This window comes from Artemia sp. Qi Xiang Cuo, chromosome 4 (assembly GCF_049724085.1).
Source record: "Artemia sp. Qi Xiang Cuo chromosome 4, ASM4972408v1, whole genome shotgun sequence".
NCBI lineage: Eukaryota > Metazoa > Arthropoda > Branchiopoda > Anostraca > Artemiidae > Artemia > Artemia sp. Qi Xiang Cuo.
In genome coordinates this window covers 59,409,172-59,425,130 of record NC_142797.1, presented here as the reverse complement: position 1 = coordinate 59,425,130, position 15,959 = coordinate 59,409,172, and the positions used below count along the sequence as shown (strand labels likewise).

The 15,959-nt window shown below is 34.3% G+C and overlaps 1 protein-coding gene across 1 annotated transcript in view; it reads left to right on the top strand.

Moving 5' to 3' along the window:
- Positions 1–12,090: 12,090 nt before the first annotated feature.
- Positions 12,091–15,959, top strand: part of LOC148953283 (hsp70-binding protein 1-like) — a 41,765-nt gene continuing 37,896 nt past the window's right edge. The window contains exon 1 of the mRNA XM_089087602.1: positions 12,091–12,210. The gene's annotated coding sequence lies outside the window, so the exon portion shown is untranslated. The remainder of the gene's footprint in view (positions 12,211–15,959) is intronic.

Sequence of the window (15,959 nt, the reverse complement as noted above, 5' to 3'; positions counted from 1 at the left end):
TGCCCTCTAGGGTGAGTCACACACCTCCTCAAGACATGAATCACATCCTTTAATTTGTACTGCATAGCCTCTATGTAATTTACAAGGATTATATAATTTACACTTTTCACTATAGTCATCAATAATTGTACAATTCTCACATTGATTCCAACTGCCAAGAGTGTACATGCACAATGGACATATATAGAACATTTTTCGGTTTCCGAGGTCAACTCACTCACAGCTAAAACGAAACTGATCCTCTTTGTTCGATAAATTCAATGAGAGGGAAATGGGGGAGAGGGGAGTAGCCCTGTAACGCTACCTCTTTCGAATGTTGGGGGAGCCATCTACATTAAATTCATTGGCAATGTTTTCAAAAGTGTATCCACAATATGATTCTGCCTTGTTCCAATTAATATATCAATAAATTGAGTATAAGCATTTGAATCACATTTTAAAAGTTTCATACAATAGTCCAATGGGGAGAATCACTACTCATTATATTGTCAAGTGTTCCCTGACAAGAGAATATCCTAAGTTTAAGAGATAACTCGAGAAAATCATCATCCAAAATCAAATGTTTTTCCATAAGCACTAGATTTGATCTAATTCTCTCTTTTTCAAATTTATTCATTTTTCAGTCCTTTCACTCTAGCTGCTGACTCTAGACTGAGCCTGATTCGTTAGCCCTAACCAGAAAAGAAAGGGAACATTTTCGATTTCGAAACAATTTTATTGAATAATTACAACATCAACATCAATAATACAGAGCATGTACAATTAACGATACTGTTTATTGTCTTCAATATGTTTCACCAATGCACTTAAAGCACATTGAAGTCTTTTCACATGTGCTATATCAACTTTAGCGGCGAAACATAATTGATCCTCCATTTTAAATTTGCTCAAGGATATCACATATCGTGCATATACTGCATCCCATTCCAGACAAAGCCGTGATCCAATCGTGATTTCCACCGCAATGTTTTGTGCTCTCGTATTATTATCATCAACTCCACTATCAACTTCTAATAGGGTAAATATTCCACTCATCTCCATCACAAATTTATATCCAAATGAGTAAAGTCAAAACTGTTCTTCTTATCACTCCTTGAATTCTATTCACAGACTAATAAAACTATAGAAAAAAAACCGTTCATTATATTCCCACCGTAACTAATATGTAACCAGCCCTCTGATTGGCTGAGAAGGAGGATGTATCCGACTCGCCGATTGGCTGAGAAGGAAACACGTGATCTAACTGTTTTCGGGAAACTCATAACATCTGGCTCGAGAGCAACAACAACAAATACTATTTCTGGATCCCATGACATTCACAATCGATTACACAATCAAGTTCTCGGAAATTCACTTCCCCCTCGAGTCCTAGATCAATAGAATTGTTCCCGTTAGAATTCAATGCGCATGTGCAACCTTCGTTCCGGAGTTATTACACATAGAAACATCAAATAAATCGACCTTGGAAAAAAGAGGTCATTGACCGATTACGCAATCTTTCTCCCTAGGGATTCGATGCCCTTATTTGGTTTGCTGTCAGTATTCTATGCCCATATCTGGTGTGCTGTTCGGAGTATAAGATAGCTTTCTACTGTCACCAACCACTATGAAATCATAACCAGTCGATACAACAGACGCAAGAATAGCCTTAAGATTAGCCGAGGCTTTCATATAGGCGTTTAAAGCGGAAATAGTTTTTTTGTTGCACGGGAGGTATACATTTATCAGCACAGTATCACCGAACGGCAAGGATTGGATATACTGATATTTAGCAATCAAAATGTTAATATTATTGGATTTATTAAAGTTATAAAAGTAAAAACATTTATATTTTTTCAGTAAAGTGCAAATTATGTTCTGGCCCTGCGAAGGCATAGGGGTTTTGAGCCCTACTTATGTTAATTTCTGCTCGTTTTGAGTTTGACTCGGTTATTCATTGTAATTTCGTTCCTTTTGGGTTTCTTTTATTTTTCGAGGCTGATTTGGGGTAGTTTCGCGATTCGTAGACAATTTTATTTTATTTTTGCTCATTTTTGGTTTAATAGAGTTCTTTACTTTTCTTTGAAAAACTTATTTTGTGGAAAAAGTTTTTTTAATTAAGAATGGGTATTTGAATAAAATCAGCTTTATAGATTCGTACAGAACTCTGCCTGAATCTCTGAGTGACTTGTTCAAGTTCAAAAATGGTTTCCCTCTTCTCAAACAGTGCTTTCCAGACAATGAACCGTCTAATATATTAACATGTAAAGTGGTATATTCTTATGATTGCTATAACTCTCTTTCGATGTCTAGTGAAGAAAATATCCCCTCGATTGAAGTGTTTCATCTCCTTTTCTACGTTTCATTTCCTAACCAAAAGATAACGCTTGAAGAGTAAAAATTCGCTAAGAAAATTTGGTCAAGAGGTTGCTGTAGAAATTGAATTGATTATTGGAAACTTTATTTATCAAGTGATATGTTGACATTATTGGATATCATGTGTAAATAAAAAAAAAATCCTGGCGAATTTGGATTAGATTTAGGATATTAGTTTTCACTTCCATATTTAGGGATGGATTTAATTCTAAAAACTATTAAATAAAAAAATTTAAGTTTTTTTTCACTGAAAGTAAGGAGCGATATTAAAACTTAAAACGAACAGAAATTATTCCGTATATGAAAGGGGCTGTCCCCTCCTCAACGTCTCGCTCTTTACGCTAAATTTTTTTATTATTGTAATAAACAGAGTTGTGATAAAGAGTAAAACTTTAGCTTAAAGAGCGAGGCATTGAAGAGGGGACAGCCCCTTTCATATACGGAATAATTTCTGTTCTTTTAAGTTTTAATGTCGCTCCTTACTTTGAGTTAAAACAAACTTGATTTTTTTTAGTTTAATTTCTGAACGTTTTTGAATTAATGCAGCTTTGATTTTGTCTCACCGTACATGAATAATTAAAACAAATTTGGTATATTTTTTTGGGAGGAGGGGGGGGGGGTAAATGGCTTACTCGAAAGTTGTTTAATTTTATTTGCGAACGTTTTCATTAGTAATAAATATACGTAACTTACGAATTAACTTACGTAACGAACTTCTATATTCGTATATTTTTATTACGTATATTAGAGGGTTCTCCCCTTAGTCAATACCTCGCTCTATACGCTAAAGTTCAAATTTTTTTCCAATTCTTTAAGAATGACTCCTTGATCACAAAGGCTGTTAATTAGAATAAATAGCTCTTATAAAAGTACTAAAGAAACTTTTGCGAAAAGAGTGAGGTGCGTGACTAGCGTGACTAGGGGGCGAATCCAAATTTATATGTAATGTTTTCTGTTCCTTTTTAAGTTTTGATGTCAAAAAATTTTCAGTTGAAATGTTTTTCAGTTGAAAACTTGTTTTCTTATTTAATTTCTGATTGTTTTTTAAATATTACTTGGAAATCTGGTACCCCCTTCACAACGATGTCGCTTCCCCCATTAAAACTTCCTTCATGTAAAGATCATCCCACGTAACCCCCAACCCACCCACCCCCCACTACCAGACAAAATCCCCCCTGAAAACGTTTGTATACTTCCCAATATACACATATTATGTAATCATTGGGCAAAGTTCATAACTTGCAGCCCTTCCTCCGGGGACTTTGAGGAATTAAGTCATCCTTAAAGACATAATTATCATGTTTTTTTACCATGCTGAACAAAATAGCTATCTCAAAATTTTTATCGGGTGAATTTGGGAAAGAATGAGCGTGGGAGGGGGCTAGTTGCCCTATTTTTTTCGGTCACTTAAAAAGGGCACCTGAATTGGTACTTTAATTTCTGTTTGAATGAGCCCTCCCGTGATATTGTAGGACCACTGGGTCAATACGATCACACATCGGGAAAAGAAAAAAAAACAAATAAACACGCATCTGTGATCTTTCTTCTGGCAAAAAAAACAACAAAATTCCACATTTTTGCAGATAAGAGCTTGGAACCTCTACAGTAGGGTTCTCTGATACGCTGAATCTAATTGTTCGATTTTCATTTAGGTTCTGTGACTTTCAGGTGGTGTTTACCCCTTGTTTCTAAAATAGGGCAAATTTTCTCAGGTACGTAACTTTTTATGCGTAATACTAAACTTGATGAAACTTATATATTTGAATTCAGCCTAAAAATCGGATTCTTTTGATGTATCTGTTGGTATAAAAATTCCGTTGTTTAGAGTTTCGATTACTATTGAGCAGGGTCGCTCCTTACTTACAGTTCGTTACCATGAACTGTCTGATTAAAGAGGAAATTGACTTGATCACGGACATTGAACAGCATTTGTTTGTAAAGCAATATATGAGGAGTGGTTATATTTTTCATGGAGACCACATTCTTGACACCAACCTTGATGGGGTTCTTGGTGAGTGGTCGGATGTAGTTTTTCTTACATATGAAATCACTTCATCCCTCTGCAATGCCAATTACTTTCTACCGTGAGGTAACTACATACGGTTAAACGACTCCTCTTGGTTCTAATTTCCCCGAAATTGCCACTGTCAAGGAGAATGGAGCTGTCGGTTGAATTTTTGAAGTGGACGATGAGATCCCCATCAAATTACCTGATTCAGTAAAGGATTTCGTCTTCCCCTGTATAAACAGACCTGCGACTCAAGAATCTTTGAGCCCTTATAGTATTTCCTTGATTTACGGGGGATGTATTAGATACCATCAAAACATAAACTTATTGCAAACCTCTTCCCAAAACAGAATATGGTCGTGCATTATGTTCTCTTGAAATGGTTGGTTTTAAATGGTTTCAAAGTCACGAAGATTCACACAGCACTCCAATTCAATCAAAAGTCATATATGAAAACATTTATAGATACCTTTGTTAAAAGACGACAAAAAGCTAAATCCAAAGTTGAAAAGAAATATTTAAATTGATTTTAAATTAAGTATTTGGAAAGATGTTTGAATCGGTTCGCAATCATAGCTAGTTTTTTTTTATTAGGGGGGGAGATTTTTTTTGGCGAAGGCTAAAAATGTTCAGAATCGAAAATAAATGAGGTTGTCCTCAAGGGGGTAGCTTTGGAAACCTCTTGATGGTTTTGTTTATGCATTCATCAGGTTTAAATACTGCTTAGAAACTTGCAAAGAACACAGGTTTCAATAAATGTTCTTTCATTTTCTGTGAATTTTACTGAATGAGTCTTAGATAATGAGGGCAAAATAAGTTCTAGAAGTCCAGAAATGTGGTAAAAAGACAATTCTTGTCAGAATCTGATCTTTGTAATATAATTTAAAATACGAAAAACACAAGTTACCAAGTTTTAACCGCTTTTCTAAGATAAGAAGTTTGTGCAATCATGGGCAGCGCAATAGCGATACCTAAGTAAAAACCAATTTTGGGATAATGTAGTATTTATTTTTTAGTCCAGGGCACTTTGTATAGAAGGATTCGTCGTAGAGACTTCAAAAGGGGCTCATTCGATTGGAAATTGAAAGGACTAGTACCATATTTAACAGTAAAACTGATTGGAGCGCAACCAACCCCCCTTCCAAGCCCATCATTTCCCAAAAACACATCCAGTCAAAATTCTAAGATAGCCAAATTGTGTTCATCATAGTTGAAAGATCCGGAAATTATGTCTTAGAGGATGACCCCCCTCCCCCCCCCCTCAGGGCACGGGTTGTAAGTTATTCCCTTGGGGCACATAAGGTTTTTATAGAAAGCGTGGTCGTATAAGCCTCGGAGGGATCTCATTGAATTGTTAATCAGAATTTACAGTGCCCTTTTCAAGGGTAGCAGTGATCAGAGGGCAGATACCCCCTCCCCCCCCCACAAACACACGTCGTATTATCCTGAAATGCATCCAAATGACATTTTAAGATTGCCGTTTTATTCAATATAGTTCCAAGATGATATACTAAGGCTTTTAGGATTGAAACAAACCCCCAGAGCCTGGGGTTAAGGGTTGCAAGTTATGTCCCTGGGGGAATTTTAGGTTACTATGGAAGGGATGGTTGAATAAGCTTTCGAGGAGTCCTGTTTGGTTGAAAATTGGATGTTCTAGTTCCCTTTTAATTATCAAAAGCGATGGAAGGCAAAAATCCCCCCTCCCCCACTACGCCTCCTTTCACCAAACACGTCTGATTCAAATTGTGAGAGCCATTTTGTTCAAAATAGTTCAAAGAACATGTAACAATGCCTCTAGGGTTGGCAAAACACCCCACAACCAACTGAGCCCGTTGATTTTTCGAAGTAAAATCAAGTTACCATCAAGCCTTTGCTAATTGGAGAAAAGGCCAAGACAGATAGTCTGAGTGAGAGGCAAAGCTGGCATAAGCCTTTTTCAGGATTGTATAAAATGATTTCATTTTCATTTGTTGATAGTCAGTCTATCATCCATCCATCTATCCTAGGGTAAAACTAAGGTAAATAGTTCTACCCAAGGATAGAACTATTTGTATTTGAGGGAAGATATGATCGATTTATATGCCCTCCGAATACAATGGAAACACTTGAAACCCTAAAGAGGGAATTATTGAAGGTACCGGTACTTAAATCACAAGACCATTCACAATAATTTGCTCGGAAGCCGACACGTCATCATACGGTATCGGAGGTGTACTGTTAAATATAGACGCTGATGAATAAGAATCAATAACACAATATGCTATCCGTGCCTTAACAGAGGCCGGAAGAAAATATTTGACGGTTAAAAGATAATGTTTAGCAGTAGTAGTTTACACCGAACATTTTTGCCAAATTTTGCTCGCCAAAAATTTTTTCATAACGTGAGATCAACAATCGCGACTTTGGACACATACTATGCAAAATAGTTCAGCAAGACTGACGAGATGAGTTCTGCGTTTACAATCCTACGACAATAACACTGTTTATATAAAAGGCCCTACTAATATATTGCCAGATTTTCTTTCAAGAAACCCAGAAGAAAGTGAACAATTACGTGTTGCAACAGCCCTAAATATCCCCCTTGTCGACACAAATATTCTGTCAAATAAAAATATATATTTATATCAAGACAAGGATGAATTTTGCTCAGCCATGAAATCATTTTTACTGGACGGAAAAGAGCTACCTGAATATCTCAAACACTATCTAAAGAAACTAGATCGATTTGACCTAGATGATAGACAAATCGCGTTATAAGATATTACAAACCGCCCCAGGACTACAGGGGAAATTAACTGATAACCTTGCCAGTTTTTCCAAAACCTTAGAGGAGGAGATATTATACATGTCACATTCAGTAAGCGGTTGCCATATGGGAGAAGCCAAAATTTTTGGCAGAATAAAGGGAAATTTGTATATTCCAGATGTGTACAAACAGCTAAAAACATACATCCAAGGATAAGAAGAACGTGCAAGACCGAAATCACCACCAACGATGCCCCACACGGAACTGGTAAAATTGTCAGTACCAAAGTGGTTAGGGGATTTAATCTTCGTCAATTTATGGGGCTCAGGTGGAGGATTGCCTGTTTCCAAAAAAGGGAGTCGCTTGTATTAACAGCAATAGACCATTTCAATTCATATCTTTACACTTTCCCAATTAAGGATGAGAAGGCAAGCACTTTAGCAAACACTCTGGTGAACATACTATTTCTAGAAGACAAGATTTTCCCCAAAATCCTTGTTTCTGACAATGGTCCTTGTTTTAGAGCAACAGTTTTGGACGAAATAACTGAATGTCTCGGAATACAATGCTGATTTACGTCTAGTTACATAGCAAGCACAAACGAGAAAATGCAACGTAAACATAGAGAACTATCCCATATGATAGGTGTTTACGCAAAGCAAGAACCAAATAACTGGTGTGAACACTTAACCCACGTGGTATTTCCTATCAATGCGCCGCATTCCCGGATCTTGAACGAGATCCCATCTTTTTTACACCGTTTCAGAAACTAAAGAATTTGTATGGGCTACATACAAAATGATAAACCTTTTTAAAACCTTGAACTATATAAACAAGAAAGGATAGTAGGTATGAAGAAAGCTATAGAGCAAGTAATTCAAAACTTTGAAAGTGTCAGGGCAACCCAGAAAGAAAAATACGATGAAAGAAGTAAGAATGTTACACACTACAAAATGGGAAACTTCGTATATATATATATAAAAAACAAACCTAGAGGGGATCAAAAAATTTTAATCTAAATTGGATGGGCCCCTTGGGTAATAAAAGCACTTCCGAATAATCTTTCATCCGTTTTAAAGCACACCGAAAAACAGACGGAAGAAATAGTACATCATAACAGAATGAAAAAAGTATTTTTATTTCTGTTTTTACAAAACCTTAGCTTGGCCTTTAACATCCGGCGAAGAAGGGGAGGAAATAGTCACGCCGGTATACATAAGAAAACCATGTCAATCCTTAGATTTTTTCAATGATCAAGATAAATAGGAGGATCTATTGGAATATTTAGCACGCTGATGGTTAAATACCTTTCACCCGCAAGAGGAGCAAGTTAATAAGGTCAATTTTCCAACCGCTATTATGGATGAAAGTGATGATGAGGAGCAAATCCCAAAACGTATAACGCATGCTTTCAGGAAAGAAAACGACAATGAAGAAGGTATTTGCTTGTCCGAAATGCGGCATGGAGAAACTACTTGAATATAACGGAATGAACCGGAAAAACCAATGAAATCGCAAGAAACAGATGGATTTTCAAAATATCATTTATTAAAGTCCATAGATTTCTTTAGAAACCCAGAGAACGCGAAAAACACTAGAAAGCAGTGACACTGAAAGCTTCTCTGCAGACTCGTCCGTGCCTCAAGGCAGGAGAAAGAGCACCTAAAGAGATAAACTTTAGACAGAAATTAAATATTCAGAAGCCGTTGCAGCTGTGACAACCTCTGCAACTCAAGTCGCTAAATCTTTGATGCAAAAAGGGAAACACTGAGAAGCAGAGAGACTACAATAATTCGATGAAGCCATGAAGCCTAGATCCAATTAAGACCTATATCCCAAAAAGACTTGCCAACATTACAGGGAGAAAACCAGAAAATTAGGAATTTCAAACCCTGAAGAACCACAACAGACAGAAAAAGGAAGATCAGGCAACGTATCAGCTCGTCTAATTTTAGATTAAATTAATACACCCAAAACAAATAAATAAAAATAAGTATGGGAAAATGAAAAAAGACGTCACAAGGTATCACTTACTGATGTAGTTTTAAGCTATAGTTGTATCTTAGACCAACAGTGCTCGGAAATCCAAGAATTAGAATGCCAAAAAAGCGCTAGTGACATGGCTCTGAGCTAATACTAAATTAAGATTCGATCATGTGACTTACCATTAACGAAAGAAGTCTGATGTTAATTCCTTAAAAAAATGCCAAAGTCACAAGTGACCATGTCGAATTTTCACTGTAATAACAAATACATATTTTTCTTTTTAAATCTGAGAACTTAGCTTGTGCAAATTCTATGCTTCTATATATAGATTCTCATTGTCGCTTGTCTTCTAAACGCAGGCAATTTGAGCATTTTCTTGATGTCATAACGTCCAAATGGACCTTAAATTAGAAGTAGTGCCTTTGTAAAATTGCATTTTTTATTTTTTTTATAGGACCTTTAACTTCTGCCTCGGCTAGTGTTTTGTCATTATGGAAGACATATCGCTCCACCTTTGTTTCTTATAATTGTTTACGTGGTAGGACAAAAACTTCTTCTTTTGCCTAGGTTTGTCTTTTGTCAATATGAGAGACACGACGTCGAACCTATGTTTCTTTTAATTTTTCAGGCGGTGGGACAAAAAAAATTATTTTCTTCTAACGATTTATCTAGTCCAGGTTTGTTATTTTCAAAGGTATGGTAGGCATTGATGACTTTATGCATGTCAAAATTCAAAACCCTATCATGATCGCTATCATGTTCAATTTGTTTGGTACGATTTAACTCGGCTTATCTTTCTTCTTTATGAAATACTTATCGCCGAACCTTTTTTCAACACAGGTATGGTCAGTATTGATGACCTTATCCATGTCAAAATCAAACACCGTCGCTATCATTTTCAATTTCGACACGTTTCGATTCTCGCTGTCCAGATTGATTTTCATTGACTCGCTCACATGTTCGGTTTCGCATGTCTTCTAGCCGTGTATATCTATTTTCTTCATTTTCATTTTGAAACACCTCCGATGTTCTTCTAACCGCGTGTGTTTTTGCTCTTCATTTTCATTTTTGACACGTTTTAGGATTTTGATTACTTCAGACAATTTAGCAATGGCCTTTGTCTTATATAAGAAAATACTTATATGATGTCATATTTGAGGTCATACGAAATTTTATATGACGCACTAACATAGTACAGGACGTCACTTGCAAAATTTAAAATTAAGGCTCTTGACAAATTTTCTCAGAATATTTGACCGATCTAGATCGTTTTTTTTTTTGCGAGAATATCCCAAGATACCAATTTTCCTGGAAAAATATGGAGCTGATTTCGAGACTAAATACATTCATAATTATACAATTATTGCTCGTTTATAAGGATAATATATATATATATATATATATATATATATGTATATATATATATATATATATATATATATATATATATATATATATATATATATATATATATATATATATATATATATATATATATATATATATATATATATATATATATATATATATATATATATATATATATATATATATATATATATATATATATATATATATATATATGTATGTATATATATATATATATATATATATATATATATATATATATATATATATATATATATATATATATATATATATATGTATATATATATATATATATATATATATATATATATATATATATATATATATATATATATATATATATATATATATATATATATATATATATATATATATATATATATATATATATATATATATATATATATATATATATATATATAGAAGTCGGCGGCTTTTGACTTATGATCATTGCCGGAATTTTTGGATTGCTTTGAGTCGATGTAAGTGTATGGATTATCAAATAGTTTTAAGCTGTATCTTGTGCTTCTAATCTGTGGGATACTATTCTCTGTATCGTTGTTATTCAGTCCTTAGTCTGTACCTTCATTGTTTAGAGTAAATTAAAAGTAATCCAAAACTAATACATGTCGTCTCGTACAGCTAAGTAGGAATGGTCTCTTATAATTAGTTCAGGCTAATCAAAATTTAGGACGATACTATAATTATTAGCTACCCTATTGACTCACCCCAGTTATTCCCTTGCCATATTTAGAGCAGTAATCCTCCCCTACCTCCTTACCTTGGAGGCGGTCCGAAGTGGTCACCTTACCCACACTTAGTGGTCATAACATGGCCAGTTTACTACATCTAGTGGTTATAACCCTTTCAACTTCACAACGGAAAAATATTCGAATGGTGTAGGCTAGCTTTGCCTAATGACAAATATAATTCTTATATTCATTTTTTTATTTCCCTGGAAATATTTCCCCGGGCTTTGCGTATTAAATTGACACGAGCCTCATGTTGTTTGTCAAATGCTAATGGAATACTTCTGATAAACATGTTTAGTTGCACGGTTACTTTTAATTCATGGTTCTACAATGCTTTCAATTCGAAAATACGGATGAGATTTTCAACGGCTCAGTAGAACCTTTGTGACACGTAGACTTACAACAAAAAACGAAGGAAATTTGACTTATTACGAAAAAACCGCCGTTTTTGCCTGATATCACATAAGTGAGAGTCGAGGTTAAAAGAAAATGTTTATTTTCACCTTTAAGGGCTGGGCACACGTAGCTGATTTCAGGAACTGATTTCAGCATCAGTGGACAAACGATAGCGGTAAAAAAATTTGTTGAAAAAAAACTTATGGCTCGAGATTTTCAAAACAAAAAATCATGGACAAAAATAGTCAACTGGAGTTTATTAATAACTGCATGATTGATCTCAGCTTAGTTCGCAGCTCAGTAGCGGGGTCTTTCACACAGACATCTTCGGCTGACTATTTATTTTTCTCCTTATTTTTTTTTGTGATGATGATGAAAATCACCGCTGATTTTGTAAATCGGCGCGAAAACTAGAAAATTTTTCAAGCTCAAATCGACGCCGATTTCTTTTAAAATTGGCGCTGATTTGGAAATCAGTTACCGGAATCAGCTACGTGTGCCCAGCCCTTTTTATCGGCAAACCTGTTCATCATCATTTAAATAGTAGCCTAATTGAAGTGCTTCATAAAATCAGAAAGGTAATTTAAGCATAAATTCCTTTTATTGTGGTATTTGTAATGAGTATGATGATGTTAGAAATATCCTACAATAGTGTAGGAAATATGATATAGGCTACAAAGAAATGTATTTATAAATTTAATCTTAGCAGGATAGTGATGTGATATGCAGGCTAATGTCAGGGATTTAGGCAAGAACACTGTATAAAGTCTTAGTACAACCCCATGATATTTTAAGGTTTATGTGGCCTGTGCCAAATAGGCTATATATCTGTGTGATACTCAAAGTGATGTGGCTCCATTTAAAGCCCAAGATTAAATTGAGTATTGCACCTATATGAGAGGTTGATTCACTCAAACATCAACTAAACAACAACAAGATTTAAGGGGAGTATACCCAATGTTTAATATCTAAAAATTTATATTCTATAGAATGTAAAAATAATATCCAACCATACTTAGTTATTGCCAAAATTATCCAACTAGTTATCTAGGCCCTATCTGAAAAATCCTTCTAAACAAATAAAGAATTATTCAACCATTAAAATAATTAAAATTTTAAAGAAAAATAGTTTTATCTTGCTAGCCAAATACAATAAAGCATAAGAGCCAACTTAGTATTTCTAACTAAGTGGATAATACTTTAACTTAATGCTTGTGATATATAAATATCTAACTAGACAGATAAGTAAATTGTTCATACAAACTAGTGATAATATCCAACTAGTCAGACAATTTTTTCTCTTAGACATAGCATGAACATCTAAATAGGTGGATATATAAAAAGATTTAAGACTCAGCATTATCCACCTAGTTAGATATTCTTGCTGTGCCTAAGAGAAACAATTTATCTGGCTAGTTGGATATTATCCCAAAACTGCATAGCATAATGGAATTTATTTATCCTCCTAGTTGGATATAAATCAGGAGTGTTAAGACTGCTGTGCCTAAGAGAAATGAACTAGAAACTGCTTAGAGAATCTTCTTATCTGCCTAGTTAGATATATATCAGAAACACTAAGGAACATTATTATCCAACTAGGGTAAGACACCCAGTAGTTGGCCACCTGCCTATTCTCAGACAGAATGTAACTAACAGGGAACCTAGCTCTAGGCTAATGTGGTCACTTAGTAGTCACTAAACTGGTCACTTAGATATCCATATGGATATCTAAGTGACCAGGGAAACCAGCTTTGTCTTTGTATAAAAACTTTCTAAGCACATTAGCCTACAGCTAGGTTCCCTGTTAGTTACATTCTGTCCGAGAATAGGCAGGTGGCTGACTACTGGGTGTCTTACCCTAGGTAGATATTGTCTCTGCCTAAGAGAAACAATTTATCTGGCTAGTTGGATATTATCCCAAAACTGCATAGCCTAATGGAATTTACTTATCCCCCTAGTTGGATATATTGCCTATCAGGAGTGTTAAGACTTGGTATTATCCACCTAGTAAGATGTTCATGCTTGCTGAAGAGAAATAAATTATCTGGCTAGTTGGATATTAACCCCAAACTGCTTAGAGAATCTTCTTATCTGCCTAGTTGGATATATAGCCTATCAGAAACACTAAGGAAAATTATTATCTAACTAGGTAGATATTCTGTAAATTACTTATACAGTTAAATATTCAGCTAGGTAGATACATGTGTAAGAGTCTTAGAAAGCTTATTATCTGTCTAGCTTGATATTCTATCTTGATACTAAGTGTAGTTGGATCTTATTTTTACATTCTATAGAATGTAATTTTTTAAAGAATATCCATTGGGCACCTTCCCAGATTTAAGCATTACAATTTAGATATGCACTTCCCATTTTTAGTTTCATATTGTCTTAGATTTGGAACAAGAAAACACTTGTAAATAATTTGATTAGATCAGGTATTTGTCTTGGCCAGCCACAAGTTAAGTTAGGCCTAGACTAATGTAGCTATTAGTTTTGTCTTCAAATTAGGATGCTTTGTCTTTAGTCCACCAATAGGCAATTTCTAGAAGGGGTAAATATCTAGCCTACACAATTCAATATTTGACATAGGGACAAGGTGAAAAAACTACTTGGTTTCTTTCTTATGCTCTTTCCAAATTTGTGAGTGCAACCCCCACCTCTCCCAAAGATACCCTGTATAGCCCTTATAATTTCTCTATGACATTGATCTGGTCATGCATTATAGCTCCTATATTAAGCTGGTTAGTATTAGCCTACGATTAGGGCTATTGGGAATGAAACTTGTTAAATAAATAATCCTTACTTCATAATATACAGAAAAAAGAAATGTTGCTATTTCATCTTCTATGCCTTTTTCTTTAGATGTCCAGAAGCATTTGTGATCTTATGTAATTGGCCCATGTCATAGATACTAAATATTAACTCCTCCTTCCTGTTTATCAATCACAGACCCACAAATGCAAAATTCACATGTACCTTCATTCCATTGTAATTTTGCTTTGTTTTCTAACCACTCACACACACATTAAAACTAATATGTTCCTTCATTCCATTTTAATTTTGCTTTGTTTTCTAACCACAAATTTCATTATACAACAGTTTGTTTGCCATTCAATATGGTTTTCACTGTTTTTTGTTCCATTCCTTTTTATTTTGCTGTTCAGAACAGTTTACCATCTTGTGTAATTTTAAATGTGTTATAAATACTAAAAACAACATGATGGGGGAAAAATTCTTCTTATTGTGATATTTGTAATGAGTATTATGATGTTAGAAATACCCTACAAAAGTATAGGAAATACAATGTACAAAGAAATGTATTTATAAATTTAATTTTAAAGTATTTTGGTGCATTTACAATGAAAGCAATTCTTGTTCATGCAAAGTCCCCTAAGTAGGCCCATAGAATGGCTATATCCTTATTGAATAAGTATATAAAAATTTGTAATCTGCATAATGTCTTATGATTTTTGTCTCTTTATTGTATTTATGTATGACTTATTTTATTTATCTATAGGCTATATATGTATATTTTTTATATATAGGCTATATATTAGGCCTAGCTGGTTTTAAATTTTAGTTTATATATTTCTAGACATGTTATGTGATCATAGCAGGATAGTGATATGATATGCAGACTAATGTCAGGGATTTAGGCAAAAACACTGTATGAAGTCTTATTACAATCCCATGATATTGTAAGTGTTTATGTGGCCTGTGCCAAATAGGCTATATATCTGTGTGATGCTCAAAGTGATGTGGATCCACTTAAAGCCCAAGATTTAATAGAGTATTGTGCCTATATGAGAGGTTGATTCACTCAAACATCAACTAAACAACAATAAGATTTAAGCATTACAATTTAGATATGTGCTTCTTGTTTTTAGTTTCATATTGTCCTAGATTTGGAACAAGTAAGCACTTGTAAATAATTTGATTAAATCAGATATTTGTCTTGGCCAACCACAAGTTAAGTTAGGCCTTTTCCTGAATATGCCTAGACTAATGTAGCTATTAATGGCTAGGCACACATAGCTGATTTTGGGACCTGATTTCAGCAAGGGTGTATTCCACGTTGAGTGATTGTGATTAATGATGCTAAGAGGTGGGGCTTAGTGACGTTTTTTTGTGATTAATCATCATTAATTACAATAATCATTAAATACAATTAATTACATGCCTAAAGTTCTAAAGCCCTAGTAAATTCCTTGTCTAGAATGTAATTAATGATGATTAATCATCAAAAACGTCACTAAGCCCTGCCTCTTAGCATCATTAATAAGAATCACTTGATGTGGAATACACCCTTGCTGAAATCAGTTCCCAA